General features: G+C 55.1%; 1 protein-coding gene and 1 pseudogene across 1 annotated transcript in view; one reads left to right on the top strand and one right to left on the bottom strand.

Annotated features, from left to right (window-relative positions):
- Positions 1-23924, top strand: part of LOC131093383 (zinc finger protein 850-like) — a 201688-nt pseudogene that overhangs the window by 14489 nt on the left and 163275 nt on the right.
- The window catches only part of LOC131093384 (zinc finger protein 850-like), a 253540-nt gene that overhangs the window by 157767 nt on the left and 71849 nt on the right, over positions 1-23924 (bottom strand). The window lies entirely within an intron of this gene.

Here is a 23924-nt window from a genome sequence, read left to right as displayed (position 1 = left end):
GAGGGTCCTGCCTTTCCGTGACATCGCGACATCTTCCGCAGCGCCTCTTCCCTAGCTACCACAGTTTGAAGAATGAAGAAGTCCAAGGCTGAGCGGAAAAGGCCCCTTGGGGGGACATCGGGGGGTGGCGGTGGTGGCTGCCGGCAGAGGCAGCCTGGAGGAGCAGAGCCCTGTGTCCCCCAGGAGCCCAAATGGGGGAGCCCAGAGAGGGGGGAGCGGCGCCATTGGTGGGAGCCTCAAGAGCCTGGAGAGGGGCAGGGGGGACTCCTTGGAGCCGCTGCAGCCCAGAGCAGAGAATGAGGGGAGAAGCGAGCCCGGGAGCCCAAACAGCCCCGGCATCCCGAAATGGGGAGAGCGAAGCAGGGGGGGAGCTTTTGGGATTGCTGGGACTGCCAGCAGCCTGGGCAGGGTGGGCACCGGGCACAAGGGGGACCCCCAATCCAAGCGTGACCTTCGAGCAACTGGGGCAGGGGGGAACCCCTGAAAAGCAGAGGGGAGGGACCAGGGACGGGGAACTCCGGGGAGGCTTTTCCAGGGCTGAATCTGGGTGTTTGGGAGGTGTTTCTGGAGCCTAGATGGCCAGTGGCTTGTAGAGATGGACTCGGACAGAGGGAACTTCAAACTCAACATTCTCATCCCTTTTTTTCCCCAAACCAGGATTTCCCTTTGCCAACTTCTTGGAGGCTGCGAGGAACATGCCTGGGACACTGAGGAAGGTGAGGGGGAAGTCAGTGTCTCTGGATTCTTAAAATCAGAGGGTTGTGGGAAAGCTGCAAAAGACAAGCCTCAGAGACATTAGAACTGATTTGAGCTTAGCAGCAGCCATAAGATTGGTCAGCAGAATAATTATATAAGAAGTAAGAATAATTATATAAGAAGTAGAAATTAAGGAGAAGTAGAACAATGGTCTGTGTGCATTAACGCTTATCTAGAATAACTCCCTAACCTGCTGAAAAGTGTATCTAGCAAGATATTGGGAAGTTCCAAGATTAATAATGGAGCTCTGTGCATTGTTTTTAAGGCTTACAAGCAGGTATTGTATTTGAAATAGGCAAGCATTGTTTTAACCGTCAATGTGCTTATAGTGCTTGGATAGAACTAATGTCAATATGCTTTTGCTTTGCATGATTGGTCAAAAACCTTTTAAAGTAAATTTTAACGTGAAGTTCTTTTTCTGCTACCTGTGATATGAGCTGCTGACATTTTGCCATTGTCATAACCAAGTAATGAGACAGATGTTGGAAAATCACACAGCTCAGGACGCATTCCCAGCAGTCCAGTCCTGTTGGTGGTTTGTGCACAGCCCCGAGCTGGCAATGAGTGCCCCTTTCCCCTCTGTGCTGCTCCATCTCCCAGCCCAGCATGGCCCCGGCTGCAGCTCAGCCCTGGGGGGATCTCCTTGCCCTTGCCTGTGGCATGGAGGCAAATCCCATCCTGTCCTTGTCCTTCCTCCCCCAGAGCAGGAGCTGAGCATGGAGAGCAGGGAAGAGAAATGCCCGCGGCAGAACCTGGTGGAAGAGGCCGTTTTGAGCGCCTCCACGGTGCAGGAAGCCAACAGGGAGGAAAAGCCCCGGAGATGCCGCACGAGGAGGGGCTGCAAACGCAGCCGGCGGGGATCTGAGGGGGAAAGAGCCAGCCTGGGCCGGGAAGGCGGCCGGAGACGGAGCCAGAGCTTGGAGCTGGTGCTCCATGAGCAGCTCCATGATGGGGAGAAGCCCCACACGTGCCTGGAGTGTGGGAAGAGCTTCAAGTGGAACTCCGACCTGATCAGGCACCAGAGGATCCACACTGGGGAGAAGCCCTACGAGTGTGGGGAGTGTGGGAAGAGCTTCAGCCTGAACTGCAATCTGATCAGGCACCAGAGGACCCACACTGGGGAGAGGCCCTACGAGTGTTCCAAGTGTGGGAAGAGGTTTAAGACCAGCTCCCATCTCCTCCAGCACTATTGGATTCACAGAGAGGAGAAGCCCTTCCAATGCCCCGACTGCGGGAAGGGATTGAAGCACAACTCCACCCTCATCACCCACCGGCGCATCCACACAGGGGAGAGGCCCTACGAGTGTGATAAATGCAGGAAGAGGTTTCCGACCAGCTCCAGTCTCCTCCAGCACTATCGGATTCACACAGAGGAGAGGCCCTTCCGCTGCCCCGACTGTGGGAAGGGATTCAAGTACAACTCCGCCCTTGTCACCCACCGGCGCATCCACACTGGGGAGAGGCCCTATGAGTGTCCCCAGTGTGGGAAGAGCTTCTCCAGCAGCTCTGGCTTGACCCAACACCAACGGAGGCACCACTAAGGGAAGCCCTGTGAGTGCCCGGAGTGCAGGCAGAGCTTCGTGCGCTGCTCCAGCTCCATCCCCCACTGGAGGAGGCACTTTGGGCACAGCCCTGGTCACTCACATTCCGTGTGATCCATGTTGCGGACACACCTGGCTGCTTCTCCTTTTGGTTTGGCCTTAATTTTCCTCTGCTTCACCTTCATCCTTTAAAAACACCCAAAACTGGATTAAATGAAGGAAATTAATTGAATATATCTGACGTTGCATAATTTCTCAATTGTTTTAGAGGGAATTTAGGTTTTGGGGACGCGTTCTGTGTGGAGTGCTGCTGTTGCTAAGAGGCAGGAATTTGATCTCACCCTTCTTGTATTGCTAAGAACTCCTCCCCTTACCCCAACCCCAACTCCACCCTTGGGATACCCTGTAAATATTCCACAGCTCTGCCTTTGCCCTGTCTTTGGGGCATAAGAAATGGATTCCCAAAGGATCAGCCCTTTTCCCACTGGATTCCAAAGGATCACCCTCATTCTCCACTGGAGTTCTAGAGGATCAAGCTTTTCCTGCTGGATTCCCAATGGATCAACCTTTTTTCCACTGGATTCACAGATTGTCCACCTTTTCCCACTGGATTCCCTGGGGATAAATATTTGCCCACTGGATTCCCAGAGGATCAACCTTTTCCACTGGATTCCCAGAAGATTCTGATTGTGTCACTGATTTTTTTTGTTTGTACTACTGCATTTGTATTTTTAATTTTTCGTAATAAAGAACTGTTATTTCTACTCCCACATCTTTGTCTGAGCACCCCTTAATTTCAAAAATTAATTAATATAATAATAATCATAATCATTATCATCATCATCATCAAAGAGAGGGGGTTTTCATTTTCCATTTCAGTGGAGGCTCCTGAAATGGGGAGACACCCCCACGGACGGGACCTGTAAAATAGTTCCGGAAATATGTAGATTAGTTCATGGATATGCATGAGGGTCTATGAATATGCAACAGGGTGATGTAATTAAAACCAGATTAATTAAGGGGTGTCCCTGAAAATAACTGGGGGGTCTTGGTGGCCATAACAATGTTTGCTTTACGGTCCTTTTCTCCCATTACATCAGCCTGTTGCATATTAATAGGCTTTTCGCATATCTATAAACTACTTTACATATTGCAGGAACAAAATTGGCTTCATCCGGTTTGGGGGTCCCATCCCCCTCTGAGGTAAATTTGGGTTGTCTCATTCCCGTCCCAGATCAGTTTTGGGATCCCATACCCCTCCAAGCCTTTTTTGGGAGTCCCATTCCCCTCCCACCTCAATTTGGGGGTCCCATTCCCCTCCCAGCTCAATTTTGGGGTCCCGACTCTTTTCCCCTCTCTCTCCTTTCCAGTCGTTCCCCCAATCCCCTGCCCCGTGTTTGGTTTTGGGTGCTCCAGGCCCCTCCTGCTCCGTTTTGGGGTCCCGACCCCATTTTGGATTAATTTGGGGTCCCCAGCCCATCCCCAGGGTCACCTTCCCCCCCCTCCCCAAATTCCGCTCCTGGCAACTGATGAGTCATCAGCGAGACACGCTCTGATTGGCTGGAAATTACCCCGCGCGGTCTCTGAGTATTTACCTCAGTGAGAGGCCTTGGTCTGTGGCTGGCAAGTGATGAGTCAGAGTCGGGCCGGGCGCTGATTGGCTGAAAATCGCTGAGCAGGGCCAGTGCTCTGAGTTTGTGCCAGCAAGTGGATCGTCATCAGTGCCTCGCGTTGTGATTGGTCGGGATCTGTTTTGGGGTGGGGACTGGAGGAACTGGGATTTCTTGAGGTTTGTTCGGGTTTATTTAGGGTTTGTTTGGGGTTATTTATGGACTCCTTGGTGTTTTTCTTGGGTTTTACTTGGTTTATTTCTGTTTATTTGGGGTTATTTGGAATTATTTGTGTTTATTATGAAGTATTTGGGTTTGTTTTGGATTATTTGGGCTTATTTGGAATTATTTGGGGTTCTTGGGAGTTATGTTGGTGTATATGGGATTTTTTTCGGTGTACTTGAAATCATTTGTGGGTTTTTGGGTTTAATTTGGTTTGCTTTGTTTGTTTTTTTGGGTTTTTTGGATTTGTTTGGGGTTATCTGGGACATTTTGAGGTATTTCGGATTTTGGGGGGTTCTTTGGGGTTTACTTCGAGTATTTGGGTGTTATTTACATTATTTGGGGTCATGTGGGGTCAAAAAAACCGGGAATGTTTCTCCTGCAAAAATCAGAAATTTTTCCTTCAAAATCTGAGGTTTTCTCCAAAGAACCGGGAATGTCCCTTTAAAATCCCGGACTTTTCCCAGCCAATAACAGCGCGCCCCGCCCCAAACCATCCAATCACCGCAGGTCTCCCCTCAGGAACACCAGCCTCCCCATGCGCCTGGTCCAGCCAATCACCGCCCGCCTCTCACGCAGCGAACCAACCAATCACTTCACGCCACCCCTCAGCGACTTCCTCCTCTCTTGAGCTGAACCAACCAATCACCGCGCATCTCCCTTCGGCAGCTCCTGCCTTCTTTGCCCCATGCAGCCAATAACCGTGCACTGCCCCCGCCGCCCCATGTCAATCACCGTGCCCTCCACGAAACCAACCAATCACCGGGCGTCTCCCCGTCAGCTACTCCCGCCCTCCCTGCGCCGCTCCAGCCAATCAGAGCCGAGCCTGAAGCGGCGCCCCCTGACCCCGGGACCGGGCATGGAGGGGGTGCCCCCTCCTGCCCTCCCCCCCCCTTCTGCCCCCCGGGACCCCCTCAGGGACCCCCGGGAGCCGCCCCGGGCTCGGGCGGGTCCTGCAGGAGGCGCTGGAGAGAGCGGGGGAGGCGCTGGGAGAGGACGGGGGGCTCCGGGAGCTGCTGAGGAGGCACAGGGACAGGTGAGGGGTCCTGGAGGGGTCGTGAGGGGAATTTGGGGAGGTGTCTTGACGATGTTTAGGGGGCATTTGGGGAGGGTCTGGGGGGAACTTGAGGGGGTTTTAGCGGGGTCTGGGGGTGCTGGGGGGGCTTTGCGGGGGGGAATTTGGGGAGGGGTCCTCGGGGGGTGTCACGATCTGTTCTTACGGATGGGTTTCGTGATGGTTCATGGATTTGATCTAAGGGTGCAAAAAGAACTGACACGGTACAAGGGAGTTTGCAACGATAATCGAAACAAATGCACCTTTATTGAATGACCACAGCAAAATGCGATAGAGGGATTAAGGGAGAGAAAAAGATAGAGGATGAGAGAGACAAAAGAGAGAGAGAGAGAAAGAGGGGGATAGAGCTGCCAAACGTAGAGACAAAGTCCTTTGGTCCAGTCCAGTCGAGGACCCGCCTGTTACGTCAGGGAGATCTCAAAGTCTCTCGCTGACCCAGAGAATTTTATTATGATAACTCTATTGGAAATTGCAGCGGGGAGGGGGGGGAGGGGAACAGACACAGTAAGGAATACATGTAACAAGTAGTCCATGCTCTCAGCAGTAAGCGTGAGCCATTGTCTTCTTGGTCCAGCGGTCACAACCTGCAGGCAAACATCTCGCTTTGGTCAGCTTGCCTCCCCCACACACCTGCCCCGGGCTGGGGGTTTCAGTCCCAGTCCTTGGAAGGAGCAGAGGGGCCTTTTCACATGGGGGTTCCATGTCTCAGTCCTTGATGGAGAGGCTCCTTCCATCTCAGTCTGTCTGTCACGGTGGTTGTAAAACAGGTGAGGGTCTTCTGTGGGGGGACCACCTGAAACTCAGGAGAAGTCCAGCCAGGCTGAGAGGTGGGACAGCTTCCAAGGCTGTTGTTGCACAAAGGGCACAGTGTCCCCTTCTTGGCATACAGCAAACACCACCTGTGAAATCAATGGCTTAGCACTGAGTTCTGGTCTCAGGGCCTTGTGGCATGTGACTTTCTCCTACAGAGAAGGCAGGAGGGGTCTTCTCTTCAGTGGTCCCCAATGACGATCGTGAGGCAGATGAGGGAAAATTTGGACAAACTCTCACAACCCCCCACCCTTTGTCCCCCTCCCTTTTTCCAGATCCATCCTCATCGCCCCCCGGGGCCAACTGGGAAGCTTTATTGGGAGCACTGGGAGCAGGCACTGGGCGGGGACAGAGCGCCAACGGGGCTGGGGGAGACACAGGACCCCCCCAAAATCAGCGGAGCGGGGACGGAGCGGGGGGTCCCGGCCGGGCCCGAGCCCACGGGGAGGGGCTGCGGCCGGCGGCGGCTCAGGAGCTGTGTGGGCAGAGAAAAGGGGGTGACACCGGGCTGGGGGCCCGGCGGGAGCGCACACACTCCGCCACGGCGGGGACGCCACCCCCGGCACCCGCCCTGACCTTTCTGCGCAGGGAGAAGCCACCACGTGCTCTGAGAGCTCCTGCTGGCCCTGGAACCATCTCACCTGGATGGCAGCAGGGTAGAAATCCATCACGGAGCAGAGCAGGCGGCCGGGGCCGGGCTGGGAGCTCAGGGGGGGCACCAGCGAGATGGACACACTGGGGGCCACTGGGGCAAAGAGAGAGAGAGCGGGGACACACTGGGATCAGCTGCGAGGCACTGGGAGAGAGAAGGGAGGGCTGGGCTGGGCTGGAGAGGGACTGGGAATAGAGTGGGAGGGACTCGGAATGGACTTGGAGGGACAGGGGGCGACTGGGAGGGACTGGGAATAGACTGGGAATTGACTTGGGGAGCAGGGATGAGACTGGGAAGGACTGGGAGGGGCTGTGGTGGCACTGGGAGGAACTGGGAATGAAGTGCGCGGCACTGGGCGGCCGCATCCAGCGCGGGGCACTCTGCGCTGGGGATCTACCAAGAAACAGATGAGTCATCAGCGATATGCGATCTCATTGGCTGGGAAGTGTCAGCTTAATGCGTCACTGAAATGGATGCGGGAGTGTGGAGAGTTTTGTCAAAGAGTGGCTTGAGGAGACGGGACACAGCCGAATCAATTTGGTAAAGATATCCTAACTAGGGCAGAGGCCCTTTTTTGCAGGCAGGGTGTCTGTTGGGAATTTAGCTGACTAGAGAATGGAAAAGTACAAGGCCGTGGCTAATTCCAAGTCCTGCACCTGCAAGATAGCGTGTCCTTGGGCCTAGCTGAGTATGATAATGAGTGGACAGAGAGACGTAAGAAATAGAGAACATATGCCCAAAGGAATGAGGAAGAGTTGATGGTAAAGTTTAACCAATAGATCGCTTGGCTTACAGAATATTCATAAGCTTATTACTTGCTGTATAAGTGTCTGATGCTTTCTTCAATAAATGGGACTTTTTGATGACCATCTGGTGTGCTGGTCTCCCTCCTTCAACAAATGGTGACCCCGAACGTTAGCCCCCATGTCTCGCTGAAAAAGAAAACGGGGGGGGACACGCCATGGTCGAGGGAAGTTGGAGTTGGGTCCTGATCGCAGCCAAGATGGTGCCGGAATTTTGAAGCATCCTCGAGGTTCACATCGGTGACTCGAGCCGTACATGTCTGCCAGAGCCTGGAAAGCTGCAACAGTGCTGATGTATACGAATAGGTATGGATAGGCAAGCAGCATATGATCTTTTCGCCGCGTATATAGAAAGGCGAGGGGTAAAGGGGATAGATATAAAAAAGGAGCTACCAGGGTTGTTAGCCTACAGCTTTGCTAAGGGGGTTTTCCTTAACCCACATACAGTCCATGAACTCTCGGAATGGAGAAAATTTGGGGATATACTGTGGGAAGCGGTGTTAGAAGATGATAAGACAGCAAAGAAATTGGGCAAGCCATGGTGGGTGGTGCACAATACACTGCTTCAGCATGTCTCTGAGCACAAGGCAGCAGAAAGGGCGATAGAAGCTCATAAGAGGAATATAGGGTATGGTCGTGAGGACGATCCTCTTGCGCCTTTGGTAAACAAGGTGTTAATACCAAAGGGTTCACAACAGTGTGGTATGGAGGATCCTGTTACAGGCGCTGGGGGGCCATCTGCACCTCCTCTGTCGGAGGAGGAGGACGAGTTGGAGAACGGCGGAGAGAGCGAGCCGAGCCTGCCACCTCCCCGCAGAGAGGGCGAGCCAAGCCTGCTGCCTTCTCCACCCGAATGCCTGCGCAGAAGTGCCAACAGTGCAGAACTCTCGGAGAGTCAGATCCTATCCCAGGGGCACTCAGTGACCTATGGGAGGAGATGGCTAAACAGAGGAGGGAGGCTTGGGCTACTCTGGCAAAAGAGGCAATGCAAACGGGAGATGATGAGGCTATGGAGGCCGCTTCTGCTCTTGCCTGTCCGGTTACATACACGCCACAGTGTGATGCTCAGGGGAACCACACACAGGATCTGGCGGAGTATACCCCTTTAGACTGGAAGTTGTTATCTCAGTTGCGGTTCACAGTCAGTCAGTTCAGTGTAAAAAGTTAACCTGTTAGGCAGATGCTGGATTATCTCTTTAATACGCAGATTTTGTGCCCAAATTATTTGAGGGGGATAGTACGGTTGATATTTACTCAGTATCAGCAATTGTTGTTTAATGTGCATTGGCAAGCCTTGGTTAATGAGTCGATTGCGACACAGCGAGCTCAGGGGAACCCGCTGCATGGAGTGACAATAGATGAGCTCATGGGCTTAGGGGCATATTTGCGCACAGAGGCACAGATGATAGCACAAGCAGATAAGCTTAGAGAAGCTATACGGTCGGTATGTGCTGCCATAGAGAGGGTTAAAGAGCCAGGAGGGCTGCCGGCGTACATGGGCATAAAACAAGGTAGAGAGGAATCATTTGGGAGTTTTATTGACAAAGCAGCTGCAGCATAGACTGGATGGGATTCGCAGAATATATGAAGGGGGCACTATAAAAGCAGTGTGCCTTACAAAATAGCAATCCAGCAACGCAAAGGGTGCTAGCCACTCTGGGAGCAAATTGGACCATTGAGGAAGCGCTAGAGCGAATGGCATTACAGCCAACAACCTCACAGACATTTTTAGTAGATGCCTTAAAGGAATTAGGATTAGGGCTGCAAAAACAAGGAGAATCCACTCAAAATCAAGTGTTAGCTGCTCTTGCTCCTCTCCGAAACGGCTCCATGGCAGTCACGCAGGGAGGCTCGAGATCACATCTCAAGTGTTACCGATGCGGTAATGGGGGACACATGCGCCGAGAATGCAGAGTGACCAGCGTGTGTTGCCAAAGCTGCCAATCTAGCTCCCACAACACCACGGCTTGTCGGCGCCGATTGGGAAACAGACGGAGGAGCACAATCAGCGGCTGTGCCCAGACACAAGTTGTGGCCATGACATCAGCGCCACCTTCTGTCTGCAACCAGCAACAGCAGGGAGCCTCGGCTTGGACATAGCAGCAGCAGTAGATGTCACATTAATGATGAGCCGGCCTGAAAGGATACCAACTGGAGTAAATGGTCCTCTCACGCTACAAGGACAAAAATGTGGAGCATTATTACTAGGAAGCTCCTCGATATCCATGCTGGGACTATTTGTATTGCCTGGGGTCATAGACGCAGACTATACAGGGGAAATACAAATCATGGCTTACACCCCTTATCCTCCAGTTAAAATAACAAAAGGACAACGCATCGCACAATTGGTACCACTACCACAGATGACATTGGGTATACCATCGTTTACTGGACAAAGATGTGATGAGAAGGGTTTTGGCTCTACTGGTATTACACTTTTGACTGTAGACTTAGAGGAGACACCAAGACAAAAAGTTGAGATCACCCATGGACATTAGAGCATAACCCTCTATGGATTATTGGATACAGGAGCAGACACCAGCATTATATCTCCAGAGGCATGGCCACAACATTGGCCCCTGCTCCCATCAACAAACATGCTCACAGGAGTAGGAGGACTTACCTTGGCAAGCAGAACACTGCCTCTGTCGGTGTGCATTGATGGGCAACAAGTGTCCGTTGTGTTCTCAGTCGTTCAGTTGCCTCCTACGGTCTCCTGCCTGATAGGCAGGGACATTTTAACACAGCTGGGGGTGGTGTTGACCAATCACCACCCTTTGGGGTAATTGCCATTGCTTGGACTTTCTCCATTCCACTCACCTGGAAAACAGATACACCGGTGATGGTTAAGCAATGGCCCTTGAAAGGGGAGAGTCTTATGCATGCCTATGAATTGGTGAAGGAGCAATACACGCAAGGACATTTACGACTCTCAACGAGTCCGTGGAACATGCTCATTTTTGTGATTAAGAAGAAATCAGGAAAATACTGCCTGGTACATGATCTGCGAGCTGTGAATGACCAGATGGAACCGATGGGGGCCTTGCAGCCTGGTCTTCCGAATCCAGCCATGATCCCACAAGATTGGGCACTTCTAATCATTGACTTAAAGGAATGTTTTTTCACTATTGAGCTGCATCCCGATGACATGAAGAGGTTCGTCTTTGCCCTACCAGCAATAAATCGTGGAGAACCAGACAAAAGATTTGAGTGGACGTCACTACTGCAGGGGATGCGCAATGCCCCTATGTTGTGCCAGCTTTATGTTGACGCTGCATTATAGCCATTGCGTCAGCAGTGGCCAGCTACCGTAATATATCATTACATGGATGATATCTTGTTTGCTCAGCAACAGCCATTTTCCCAAGCCACTTGCTTGGCGCTCTCTCCCAATGTGAAAAGAAAACGGGGGAGATACGGGTATTGGAATGGCTGTCACCATCATTACAACATAAAAGAACAATATTCTCAAAAATCAAACAATTGGCTGCGTTGATCAAAAAAGGCCGTCTCAGAGTTACTGAAGTGGACGGCCGAGAACCTGCCACCATTAGGCTACCCATGGAAAAAGAAACGCTGGACTGGTACCTGGTTAATTCAGCGGACTTACAGGAAGCATTATTGACATCATCTGCAAAAGTGGAGACAAGCAAGTTAGTGCCCAGGGTCCTGCAATGGATGACAGAATGGGACTGGATCACTTGGCCGCTGAGAAGAGAGCGCCCCATAGAAGGAGCCACCACAGCCTTTACAGACGCAGGGAAAAAATTGAGACGTGCTGCTGTCACCTGGCAAGAAAAAGGACAATGGAAGCATCAACTTCTTACAGCAGACCCTGCAGACAGCCTACAAACCTTAGAGTTGTTAGCAGTAGTATGGGCAATGTCCAACCTGCATGAGCCCTTGAATGTGGTCACAGACTCTCTGTATGTTGCTGGAGTAGCCAGACGTATAGAAGGAGCAGCGATTAAGGAAGTGAATAACAAATGGCTGTATGAGTTACTGGTTCAATTAAGGAAAGCTCTCCGGGATAGAAGTGCAGTGTACTCTGTAATCCATATCAGGAGTCATAAGTGGTCCAAGGGCCTAGGAGAAGGGAATGAGCGTGCAGATAAATTGGTTACCTTACCCATTGATAACTCTTGTCCTGTTGATAAGCATACATTTGCAAGAGAAGCCCATAGTAGATATCATCAAAATGCAAAAGGGTTGGCGAGGAACTTTGATCTGGGCTTATCAGAAGTTAAGGCCATTGTCAGGGTATGCCCAATATGCAGTTATCATAATGGGGGAATAGGTCTGGGCTGCGAAGTTAATCCTCAAGGTTTAGAAATGAATGAGAAATGGCAAATGGATATCATGCATGTAGCTAGATTTGGTAGGCTCAAGTATGTGCATGTTACTATAGATACATATAGCCATTACAAATGGGCTACAGCTCAGAGAGGAGAGAAAGTGATACATGTGATCAGGCACTTATTGAGCTGCTTTGCTGTCATGGGAGTCCCAAAAGGTATCAAAACGGATAATGGTGTGGCTTACACAAGTGCTAGAGTCCCAAAGTTTTTGAACCAATGGTCTGTCAAGCATGTGACAGGTATTCCGCATTTCCCCCCAGGACAGGCGATAGTAGAAAGAGCAAATGGTACCCTCAAACAATATATCGACAAACACCAGGATTTAAAGGACCCACAAGCATGCCTGGCTAAGGTTTTGTATGTGATCAATCATTTATGTATTTTTGGGGAGGACGATGCCCCCCCTGCAGTTAAACATGACCCGAGATCAAGTCAGGAAACTATTAAGGAAACAGAGGTCTGGGTGAAGTATAAGAACCCAAGCACAGGGATACTGGGTGTGATTTTGATGCTTTTGCTTATTTTGCCTTGTATCTTTAATTGTATTCAAAATATGGTCAGCCGAATGATAGAAAGATCCTGGCAGTCTAGCCTTCTTGCCCAAGAACAAAATGGGGGAAGTGTGGGGAGTTTTGTCGAAGAGTGGCTTGAGGAAAGGGGACACAGCCTAATCAGTTTGGTAAAGAAGTCTTAACTAGAGCAGAGGCCCCCTTCAAGGCTAGGGTGTCCTTGTGTATAAGAAGAATACAAAAGTTGCTGTGTTTGCTAACCACAGGAATGTGGCTAAAGGCTAGATTAGGCGAAGCTGATATGTAGCTGAATAGCCAATCCTGAGCTCAGCTTTTGCAATATGTATGAGACTCATTAGACACTGTATTTAAGTTGCCGAATCAATCAATAAATTGGACCTGTGATGAACTATCTGGTGTCCTGGTCTCCTTCCTTCGACACACATCCACACCGGGGCCTCAGCCCCAGCTCCAGGGGCACTTTCCTCCCTGCCACAGATGCTGCTCAGAGCTCATTTTGCTATGCCAGCCAAAAAACCCAAACCCTGGCGCTGCCACAGCCACTGCAACATCCAAATGATCTCACCTTGAGAGCCAGTTTCACTGGCTGACTCTGTCAATAGGAACCTCCATCAGAAATTTTGCTTCTCCAAATGTGGACACCAGCTTTACAGGCCATTTTCCAGAGTCAGTGTGGTTTGCCTGTGTTATTTCAGAGGATTCTTACATCAAGTGCATCTCTGCAGTGCCACTGACACTCAAGTAAATGCATTCCTGATGCCCCATCCCACAAACTGCCAGGCAAGAAACAGGAGGTTTGTGATGCTGAAAGCTCAGGCTTGGTGACACGGAGAAAGTAGCTTGGACTAGGAAAGAAATACATTAGACTATGGGGATGTTAAACAATCATCTTCATTTTTTCAACAAGTTTCCCAGTGAGAAGAATCAGGGGGGAAATCATCTCACAAAATATCTTTTAGAAACTCCTGCAGAAAGCTTGTTTTTGGGACTGGGATTTGGGGGTGGTTTGGGGTTTTCTTGCAAGATAACATTAGAACTGATGCACTTGCTTCACATTTCCGGGTCATCCTCACAGCCAGATGAGCTGCAACAACATAAATCCCAAAGCAAATTGTTGCTGGAGACTGAAGAATATTCTTGTGTGTTGAGGCTGGAGTCCTCTGGGAATTCCCTTCCCATGTGCAGAAACCTCCAGCTGCTGCTCCCAGTGCAGAGTCCCCCTGTGCTCACAGGCCTCTGCAGCCACTGCAGAATTTGCCTCTTACCATGGCCGCTGTTTCCCTGAAGTAAGGAGGTTCTCCTTCCACCATCCCGATGGTCACAGTGCCAAAGGCCCAGATGTCCACCTTGGGGCCATAAGGAGATCTGGTCACAACTTCTGGGGCCATCCAGTGAGCAGTGCCCACCATGGAGCTGCACTGGTCCTGCTCAGGGCTGAGCTGAGCGCAGAGGCCAAAATCAGCTGAGGACAGAAACAAACCCCGTCAAAGGCAGCTGCAATGAGGAAACCAAGCACCAAGACTCCCCACTCTCAATCTGAGAGTGCAGTAGTGAAGTCAGCTGGAAAAGCCCTCAGGGCTGTAGCCAAGGAAAGGAACGATGGAACTGGACACTTCAAGAAACCATTGAGGAAGGGGCGGGGGATGTGAGAGAGAAGAGGGGAAGGAGGCGGGAGGAGGAGCAGGAAGAGCGATTGAACCGGGAGAGGAGAGGCAGGAGGAAGAGAAGGGGGAGATGAGGAGAGGAGGAGAAACAAGAAAAGTAGCGGGGACACCCGGCCTTCATCGAGGTGTCCAGGGGGGGGCCAGGAAGATGTGGAACCCCCAGCCAGGTGTGTTCCCAACACGGGGGGCTCCGACCCTGGGGGTCACCCGGGATTATCCAGCGTGGATCCTCCCACGGCAGATGGAGATGGAGCGGCGCACGGAGCTCGTCCCGCACCGGGCACTGCGGGATCCGCGGGCAGCGACCCCTGCCCCCGGGCCAAGCCCCCACCCTTTGGCCCCCTCCCTTTGCCCAAATCTGTCCCATCGCCCCCCCCAAACCCCTCCCCATCGCCCCCCAATAAACGGCCCCGGGCCCAACTGGGAAGCTTTACTGGGAGCACTGGGAGCAGGCACTGGGCGGGGGCAGAGCGCCAGCGGGGCTGGGGGGGACACGGGACCCCCCAAAATCAGCGGAGCGGGGACGGAGCGGGGGGTCCCGGCCGGGCCCGAGCCCACGGGGAGGGGCTGCGGCCGACGCCGGCTCAGGAGCTCTGTGGGCAGAGAAAAGGGGGTGACACCGGGCAGGGGGCCCTGATGGCAGCGCACACGCTCCGCCACGGCGGGGACGCCACCCCCGGCACCTGACCTGACCTTCTTGCGCAGGGAGAAGCCGAGCCCCAGCGCCAGGAAGACGAAGCCCAAGACGAAGCCCCCAATCTCCATCAATATCTTGAAGCGGGCAGCGTCCGGCAGCATCTCTGGGGGGTCCGCAGGGCTCAGCACCCCCAAAATCCCCCAGGGACACACCAAGGCGCTCCGAGCGCCCTCTCCAGGCTCATTCCAGTCCCTTCCAGTCGCAACCGGCATCCTCTAAACCCCCTGCCCTTTGCCCCCAGAGCCCCCAAACTCCCTCCCAGTGCCCACCAGGACCCCTTCAACCCCATCCCACCCTCCCCAGTATCCCCCAAACCCCTTCCCAGCCCTTGCCCAGCCCCCAGCTCCTCTCCCACTTCCAGCCCGGCTCTCTCCAGCTCCCTCCCAGTGGCTCCCAGCACAGCCCAGCGGCTCTGCCAGCGCCCCCAGGGGCTCCCCCGTACCCCAGTGCCGCCTCAGGGGCTGCTCCAGGCTGACGTGCTCCACCTGGCAGCTGTAGCTGAGCCCTCGCCGGGGCGGCGTTTCCAGCAGCACCAGCAGCTGGTGGGTCCAGTCCCCGTTGGGGACCACGTCGGTGGCCACCACGTGCTCCGAGAGCTCCTGCTGGCCCTGGAACCACCTCACCTGGATGGCAGCAGGGTAGAAATCCATCACGGAGCAGAGCAGGCGGCCGGGCCCGGGCTGGGAGCTCGAGGGAGGCACCAGCGAGATGGACACGCTGAGGGACACTGGGAGAGAGAGAGGAGAGGGCTGGGATCAGCTGGAAAGGGACTGGGAATGGGCCAGGGAGGGACTGGGAGTGATTGGGGTGGCGCTGAGAGAGATGGGACAGGGTGGGGCACACTGGGACGGATGTTGGACGTCCGGGCTTGAACGGAGAATGAACTGGGAATTAATTTTGAATGGATTTGGAATAGCCTGAGAAGAGGAGGGAGGGACTTTGGAAGTACTGAGAGCGACTAGGATGGCACTCAGAGGGATTTTGATGGCCCTGGAATTAACTGGGAATGAAGTGCGCGGCACTGGGAGGCCGAGTCCTGCGCGGGCCCTCGGGATTTCAGCGCCAGGGACTCTGCATGGCAACCGATGAGTCACCAGAGAGACGCGCTCTCATTGGCTGAAAGGAGCCGGCTACACGGACAACCTACACGGGATGGACACGCCGGGCAGGCCCAGGGATGGACTGGGACGGACTGGAAGAGCCACGGGGGTCACTGGGTGGGACAGGAGGCCCCGGGGTTGTTCTGAAGGCGGGCTGAGGGCTCTGGCCCTGATGGTGAGGTACATCCACCAGTGGCTCATGGCCAATGAGGCTGCTGGGCACAGGCTGGACAAGGCCCTTCTGGAGCTGACCCAGGAACACCCCTGTGACGTGCTGATCACCCTCTTGCGCTGGGCCCCATCGCGTGACAGGTAGGGCAGCCTCACGTGCCTTGAGGGCTTAGGCTTCACCTGCCCGTCACCCTGTAGAGCCTGTCCCTGCTGACTGCCAGACAGGCGGGCAGTTCCAGGATCCTCTGGCTCCTCTGTTTTCCAGTGCTGCCATGTCAGCTCCTGAGCCTGGTGCCACGCTCCCTCCCTGCCCCTCCGGGCCTGTACCCACGTGGGCTGGCTGGCCGCTGCCGGCGAGGGGCAGTGGGCAGAGGCAGGGCTGAGGGCCAACGTGGGGCCCTGAAGCTGCCCAGGCCACGGCGCTGTGGCCGAGCCCGCCCTGACACAGAGCTCTGACCCCACAGAGCTGCCGCCACCATGTGGGGAACCATCATGTCCTCGAGCAGGACTGCGGAGCCGGCGCTGCAGCTGCTCCTCCATGTGCTGAGGGCCTGGCCAGTGCACAGCGTGTGCACCTCCGATGGGGACGACGCAGGAGTCTTTGCCCTGGCTGTGAGTTTCTGGTGCTGGCCTTTGCCAGCCCCCAGGCCGCCTCTCCAGCAGCCAGCTCTCTGTGCTCCCCCCAGCTGCATCTCCCTGCCTCAGGCACTGGGCTGAATCCTGCCTTAGGGGCAGGGCTCAGGGGCACCAGGCCGGCTGCTCCCCCCGCGTGTCCCTCGACCTCTCCCTCGCACGCTCGGGCCCTGCCACGTGGATGTCTTGGCCACTGAGCGTTGTCTCTGGCTGTTTTATTTCTTGCAGGCAACCGTGGCACTGTGGAAAATCTTCAATCTGGCCTGGCGCTCGCCTGCTGTGCTGGAGTATTTCCCCAGTCTCTTTCTGCATCTGCTCTTCCAAGCTTACATCAGCATGCAGGAGATGCCAGAAGAGGTTGAGACCTTCTGGCAGGGATGCCAGGAGCAACACGGCCTCTCCACCAACCCCAACAGGCGCTCCGTGCCAGTCCTCCCAGTCTCCCCATCCCTCCCATGCCCCAGGGCAGGAGCCGGGGCTCCCAGCGTGACCTGGCCTTTGCTCTGCACACAGCTTTGCGCTGCAGACCCTGAAGGCCCTGCTCTGCCAAATGCGCTATGAGCACGTGGTGCTGTCCATGGAATGCAAGCGTGCCTGGGACACGCTGCTCCGTGCCGACACCCACCACTGTGCAGTGGGTCTGCTGGCCAGGTGAGACCTCGTTCTCCCCACCGCCCCTCTCCTTTGTGCCCGCAACGCCCCACGCAGTCCCCGTGCTCGTGGGCAGCAGGGCCTTGTCACCAAGGGAGGGATGAGCAGACTGGAAAGGGCCAGCAGAGGAGGGTGCCTGGGAAGAGCCGCCTCCCAAAGCGCTCCCAGGGAGCTCGGGAGCAGAGCAGAGCTCTGCCAGTCAGCCCTGGGAGAGGTTTGCCCGCCCGGCCCAGGAGCAATGGTGCCTTTTCCTCCCTGCCAGGGAGGTGCGCTGTGTCTCCACCATCTGGTGCTGTGGCATGGCATCCTACCTCTTTGAGCTGCTCAGCGAAGGCGTTTCAGACTGGGAACTGCCCGCCCTGGCCTTCCTGGTGGAGGTGAGCCCCATGGCCAGCGCTGCCTGGCTGAGCTGCCTCCCAGCCCTCTGCCTTCTCGTAGCCGCAGCTGCCTGGGACGCTGCCTGTGCCCTGTGCTGCTGCCTTGGCTCGGCCCTGTGCACTTCTGAGTTCCTGCCAGCTGGCACCTCTGTGCCTGCTCTGTGCCTTGCAGCTCCTGGATTGCCTGGACTTGAGCAAATGTGCTGAACAAGTCCTGGAGATCCTGACAAGGCACCTGCAGAGCCAGTCCAGGGAGATGCATCGCGTGGCGCTCCGAGGCCTCGTGGTGCTCACCTCAATGGTGAGGAGGAGGCAGCAGCTGAAGCTGTGCTGGCAGCGTGGGGCTGGGGCAAGCAGCCCCTTGGGCTCAGCTGGGCTTTGGCAGCTGTGGCAGCTGCTCCCAGCTCTCCAGGCTCGCTGTTCAACTGCCCGAGTGCTTTGGGACAGGCCTTTGGCCTCTGAGCCCTGCAGCAGCAGCAGCAGCAGCAGCGTGGGGTTGCCCAGCCTTGTTTTGCACACAGGATCCAAGCATGTACAGCCTGACCGAAAGCCTTGTGAAGCTACTGTGGGATAGGGATGAAGACATCGTGGAGAGGACCCTCATTGTGCTCATCCTCCTGATGCTGCAGGAAGACCTGGCAATAGCCAGCCCCATGGCCCTGCAGCTGGCTGAGGCGCTCTGGCACCTCTTTGACAATGTGAGGCTCTGTGCCCCCAGCCACGGGCACTTGGGTGCTGCCTTGGGCCTGGGCACAGGGGGGCCTGGAGCAGCAGATGTGGAGGGCTTTGGCTTCCTTTCCAACAGGACAACAGTCTTTTGCAGCTGCTCTCCATTCACCTCTTCCAAGACGTGATTGCCTTTGTAGTGGCAAAGGGAGAAAAGCCCCTGAAGAAGCCTGGGAGCCAGAGCCTGCTCCCACTCTTCTTCCACTGCCACAATAAGAACCAGTGTGTGGCACAGGTGAGGCTCCTGGGTGTCCCCATGGAAGGGTCTCAGCTGTCTCCCCACCCCCTGGCACCTGACGGGCTCCAGCCTCCTCCCAGCCCTGGCACAGAGATTCGGCTCCTGTGCCCTGGGCTGCGGTGCCATCTCTGGGTCTCTGCTGCTCTGCAGGCCTCTCGGGAAACACTGCTTTCTGCAGTGAGGTTCCTGAAGAGGAAGGATCTCAAGCAGCCGCTGCAGATGGATCAAATGTGGAGATTTGCTGAGTGCTTGGTAAGGACAGCCTGGAATGCCCAGCCCAATCCCCGGAGCAGCCGCCTGCCCACGGCACCCAGTCTGTGGGGCTGGCAGCTGTGGCCCCTGCCCAGTGCCGCACGCAGGGGCACCGGCCTGCGCCCCACACGCCGCTCCCTTCCCTGGGCCGTGCGGGCTCTGCTCCAGGCTCCTGTGGCCCCAAGGCCGGTGCCCACGGAGCCCCGAGCCAGCCGGGCTCTGCTGCGGGGCAGCAGCGCGGCTCGCCGGGCCCTGTGCCCCGTGTCGAGCCCGGCGCCTGCGGCTGCTGGCCGGGCCTCGGGGCTCTGTGGGCAGGGGGAGCAGCGCCGGCCGTGGGGAGCGCCCGGCCCAGGGGCAGGGCCCGCATCAACCCTTTCCCTCCGTGCCCTGCCGCTCTCTGCAGCTGGCAGAGGACAGGAGCAGAGCGGCCGAGCACCTGCGCCGGGCCCTGCCGTACCTGCGGAGCGCACAGGAGCCCCTGCGAGAGGCGGCCGTCAGGTTCCTGGGTGAGCGCCAAGCCCGGCTCCCTCCCCGGCCCGCCCCATTGCCGCAGCTCGGCCCCGGCCCCGCCTGCTGTGCCGGCAGCAGGATCCGGGCGCGGGCATGTGCAGCCCCCGCTGGCCTGGGCATTGCTGCTGCCGCCCTCTGGCAGCCGTGCCCTGGGGCGGCAGCGTGCGCCAGGGGCCCGGGCTGAGCCCTGCCGGGCCAGCAGGGCGTGTGGCCTCAGGGCTGGCAGCGCCCGTGGGCGGCAGCTGTGCCTCTGAAGGCAGGACACGCTCTGTGTTCCCTAGGGATGGCCGGGCGCTACCTGACAGGGCAGCAGCCGCAGTTCCGCATCATCTGCAGCGGTGAGTGAGGCCCGCGGGCTCTCGGCGGGGGCTGCCGCTGGCAGCTGCGTTCCCTGGCCCGCCCGCCGACGGCTCCGCTCCCTGCGCGCCCCAAGGGCAGCGGGGCCACAGCGCAGACACCTTGCAGGGGCCTGGGGGGCATTCCTGGCCAGCAGCTGCCAGCTCGTCCTTCTCGGCTCCTGCTTCCTCCAGGCCGTGCCAGCAGCTGCGTGGCACGGACGAGGCTGGAGGCTCCGCCCAGCTCCCCGCAGATCCAGCCTCTGACTGTGCCTCTGTTTCTCTCTCTGCAGCCCTTCAGGACATGACGGATGACACCAGCCCTGCCATCTCATGCCTGGCGCTTCAAGCTCTGTACATCCTTTTAGCCGTACAGAGCGTTCCCTCCTCCCGGCTCCAGAGGATGCGAGACCAACTCCGCCGCCTCTGGAAGTCACGGCCTTTCCTGTGTGCCCGTGGCTGAGTGTCCTGCCGCGGCGCTGTGCAGAACTGATCCTGGAGGCTTCGTCTGCTGGGGCCGCCTGAGCCTGCGGGGAACACCTCTCCTCCGCCAGCACTTCCTTTCCCTTCACCCACTAGAGGAACATTAAATTGCTGTTGTTGGATAGCCGGCTGTCCAGGAGCTTTCTCTTGGTGCCGAGTGTCTTCAGGCCAGTGGGGAAGAGGGGAAAGGCTGCTTGGTCTGCGCAATTTGCCCGAGCGTGCGATGTGGAAGTGAAAGTGGCCAAACGCCCCTTGGCCTTTGGTGGTTCCTGCAGGAATGTTTTTGTTCCTGCATCAAGTTTTCTGGAGCTGGAGGAACAAGTGTGTTCCGTGTTGTGAGAGTCTGTCTGAAATATCCCTCGTCTGCCTTATGATTGTCATGGAGAGAGACCACCAAAAAATTAAAACCCCCTTTCGCTGATCCGGTGGCCGGGAAAGTCATGTGCCTGAGGCCTGAAAGTGTTGCTAAGTTGCTGTTTTCACACGTGTTGTTATACGTTACACTGAGCTCACAGGGCATCCTGCCCTTTTGCACAATAGCTCTGGAATCCTCCCTACCTCTCAGCCTGGCTGGTTTGAGCATTAGGGTGCTCCCCTCCTCCAAGAGAAGACCGTTCATAACCACTGTGGCAGACAAGTAGAGATGTAAGAAACCTCTTCATCAAAGGACTGAGACATGAAATCCCTATGTGAGAAGGCCCCTCTCACCTTCTTCCAGAGACTGGGACCGAAAGCCCCAACTCGGGGGAGGTGTACAGGGCGAGGAAGGAAAGCTGCCCAAAGCAAGGTGGATATTGCAGGTGTAGGCAGTGGACAACGAAATCAATGACTCTCGCCTGCTGCCAAACTTGGACTGTGTGTATCCTTATTTCCCACCCCTCCCCGAAGATACAATAAACTACCTTTCTTTCAGCTGCAAAATCCATCCCCCTTGCCCCAAAGAAAAAGAGTATAATTGGGGTCCAGATGAACTGGGCCTCTGAGACCTCCCTGACGCAACAGGCGAGTCCTCAACTGGACTGGACCAAAGGACTTCGTCTCTACATTTGGCAGCTCTATCCCCTCTCTCTTTCTCTCTCTCTTTTGTCTCTCTCTTCCCCCATCTTTTTCTCTCCCTCAATCCCTCTATCACATTTTGCTGTGGTCATTCAATAAAGGTGCGTTTGTTTCGATTATCATTGTAAACCCCCTTGTACCGTGTTGGTTCTTTTTGCACCCTTAGATCAAATCCATGAACCATCACGAAACCCGTCCGTGAGGACGGATCGTGACACCCCCCGAGGAACCCTCCCCAAATTCCCCCCAAGGCCCCTCCAGCACCCCCAGACCCCGCTAAAACCCCATCAAGCTCCCCCCAGACCCTCCCCAAATCCCCCCCAAACCTCCTCAAGACCCCTCCCCAAATTCCCCTCACGACCCCTCCAGGACCCCTCACCTGTCCCTGCACCTCCTCAGCAGCTCCCGGAGCCCCCCCGTCCTCTCCCAGCGCCTTCCCCGCTCTCTCCAGCGCCTCCCGCAGGACCCGCCCGAGCCCGGGGCGGCTCCCGGGGGTCCCTGAGGGGGTCCCGGGGGGCGGGGCGGGGGGGCGCCCGCTCCATGCCCGGCCCCGAGGTCAAGGGGCGCTGCTTCCAGCTCGGCTCTGATTGGCTGGAGCGGCACGGGGAGGGCGGGAGTTGGTGAGGGGAGACGCCCGGTGATTGGTTGGTTTCGTAGAGGGCGAGGTGATTGACAGGAGGGGCGGGGGAGGCGGGCTTTGCCGAGGGCAGGCGCGCGGTGATTGGTTGGCTAGAGGCAAAGAAGACGGGAGTTGCTGAGGGAAGACGCCCGGTGATTGGTCGGTTCAGGTCGAGAGAGGCGAGAGTAGCTGAGAGGACGAACGCGGTGATTCGTTTGTTCGGGGTGAGAGGCGGGCGTGTCTGAGGTAAGGCATGCAGTGATTGGTTGGATTGGTGCACAGAGAGGCTGGTATTCCTGAGGGGAGACCCGCGGTGATTGGATGGTTTGGAGCAGTGCGCGCTGCTATTGGTTGGGAAAAGTCCGCGTTTTTTAAGGGAACATTCGCGGTTTTTTGGGGAAAAAAACTCGGAGTTTTAAGGAAAAATTCCCGATTTTTGCAGGAGAAACATTCGCTGAGGTTTTGACCCTACCTGCCTCCAAATAACTCAAATAACCCCAAAACACTTGGAAAAAAACCTAAATAACCCCAAACAACCCCAAACAATACCTAGAAATCCCCCAAATAACCCCAAATAAATCTAAATAACCCCCAAAACCGAAAAAAAAACTCCCCCAAGTGAAAGCCAAAAAACCCCGAATGATATCAAGCACAGGGAAAAAAACCCCCATATACACCAACATTAACCCCAAGAACCCCAAATAATTCCAAATAAACCCACATAAACTCAAATAAGCCTAAACAAACACTAATACTTCATAATAAACTCAAATAATTCCAAATAACCCCAAATAAACAGAAATAAACCAAGTAAAACCCAAGATAAAGGCCAAATAGTCCATCAATAACCCCAAATAAACCCCAAACCCCAAGTAACCCCAGTTCCTCACGTCCCCACCCCAAAACAGATCCCGACCAATCACAACGCGCGGCACTGACGACGATCCACTTGCTGGGCACAAACTCAGAGCACTGGCCCCGCCCAGCGATTTTCAGCCAACCAGCGCCCGGCCCGACTCTGACTCATCACTTGCCAGCCACAGACCAAGGCCTCTCACTGCGGTAAATACTCAGAGACCGCGCGGGGTAATTTCCAGCCAATCAGAGCGTGTCTCGCTGATGACTCATCAGTTGCCAGCAGCGGAATTTGGTGGGGGGGGGGGGGGGAAGGCGACCATGGGGATGGGCTGGGGACCCCAAATTAATCCAAAATGGGGTCGGGACCCCAAAACGGAGCATGAGGGGCCTGGAGCCCCCAAAACCAAACACAGGGGAGGGGACTGGGGGAACGATCGGAAAGGAGAGAGCGTGGAAAAAGAGTGTCGGGACCCCAAAATTTAGCTGGGAGGGGAATGGGACCCCAAAATTGAGGTGGGAGGGGAATGGAACCCTTAAATTAAGCTGGGATGGGTATGGGGTCCCAACACTGAGCTAGGAGGAGGATGGGACACCCCAAATTGAGCTGGGAGGGGGGTTGAACCCCCAGACAGGATTAAGCCAATTTTGTTCCTGGAATATGTAAAGTACTTGATGGATATGCAACAAGGCCATGAATATGCAACGGATTGATGTAATGGGAGACAAGGACCATCGAGCAAAGGCTGTTATGGCCACCAAGACCCCCCAGTTATGTTCAGGGACACCCCTTAATTAATCTGATTTTAATTACATTACCCTGTTGCATATTCATAGACCTTCATGCATATACATAAATGAATTTACATCTTTCAGGAACTATTTCACATGGCCCAGCCTTGGGGGTGTCTCCCAATTTCAGGACCCTCCTCTGAAATGGAAAATGTAAACGCCCTCCCTTTGATTACTATTACCATTATTATTATCATCCTTATTATTATTATTATTATTATTATTATTATTATTAATAATAATAATAATAATAATAATAACAATAATAATAATAATAATATATTTTGAAATTAAGGGGCTCTCAGGCAAAGATATGGGAGCAGAAAAACCAGTACTTTATTAGCAAAAATTAAAAATACAAATGCAGTAATAGAAACAAAAAGAAACAGTGACAGAATCAGAATCCTC

The sequence above is a fragment of the Melospiza georgiana genome, chromosome 25, assembly GCF_028018845.1.
Source record: "Melospiza georgiana isolate bMelGeo1 chromosome 25, bMelGeo1.pri, whole genome shotgun sequence".
Lineage (NCBI taxonomy): Eukaryota > Metazoa > Chordata > Aves > Passeriformes > Passerellidae > Melospiza > Melospiza georgiana.
This window is presented reverse-complemented; position numbering and strand designations above follow the sequence as displayed.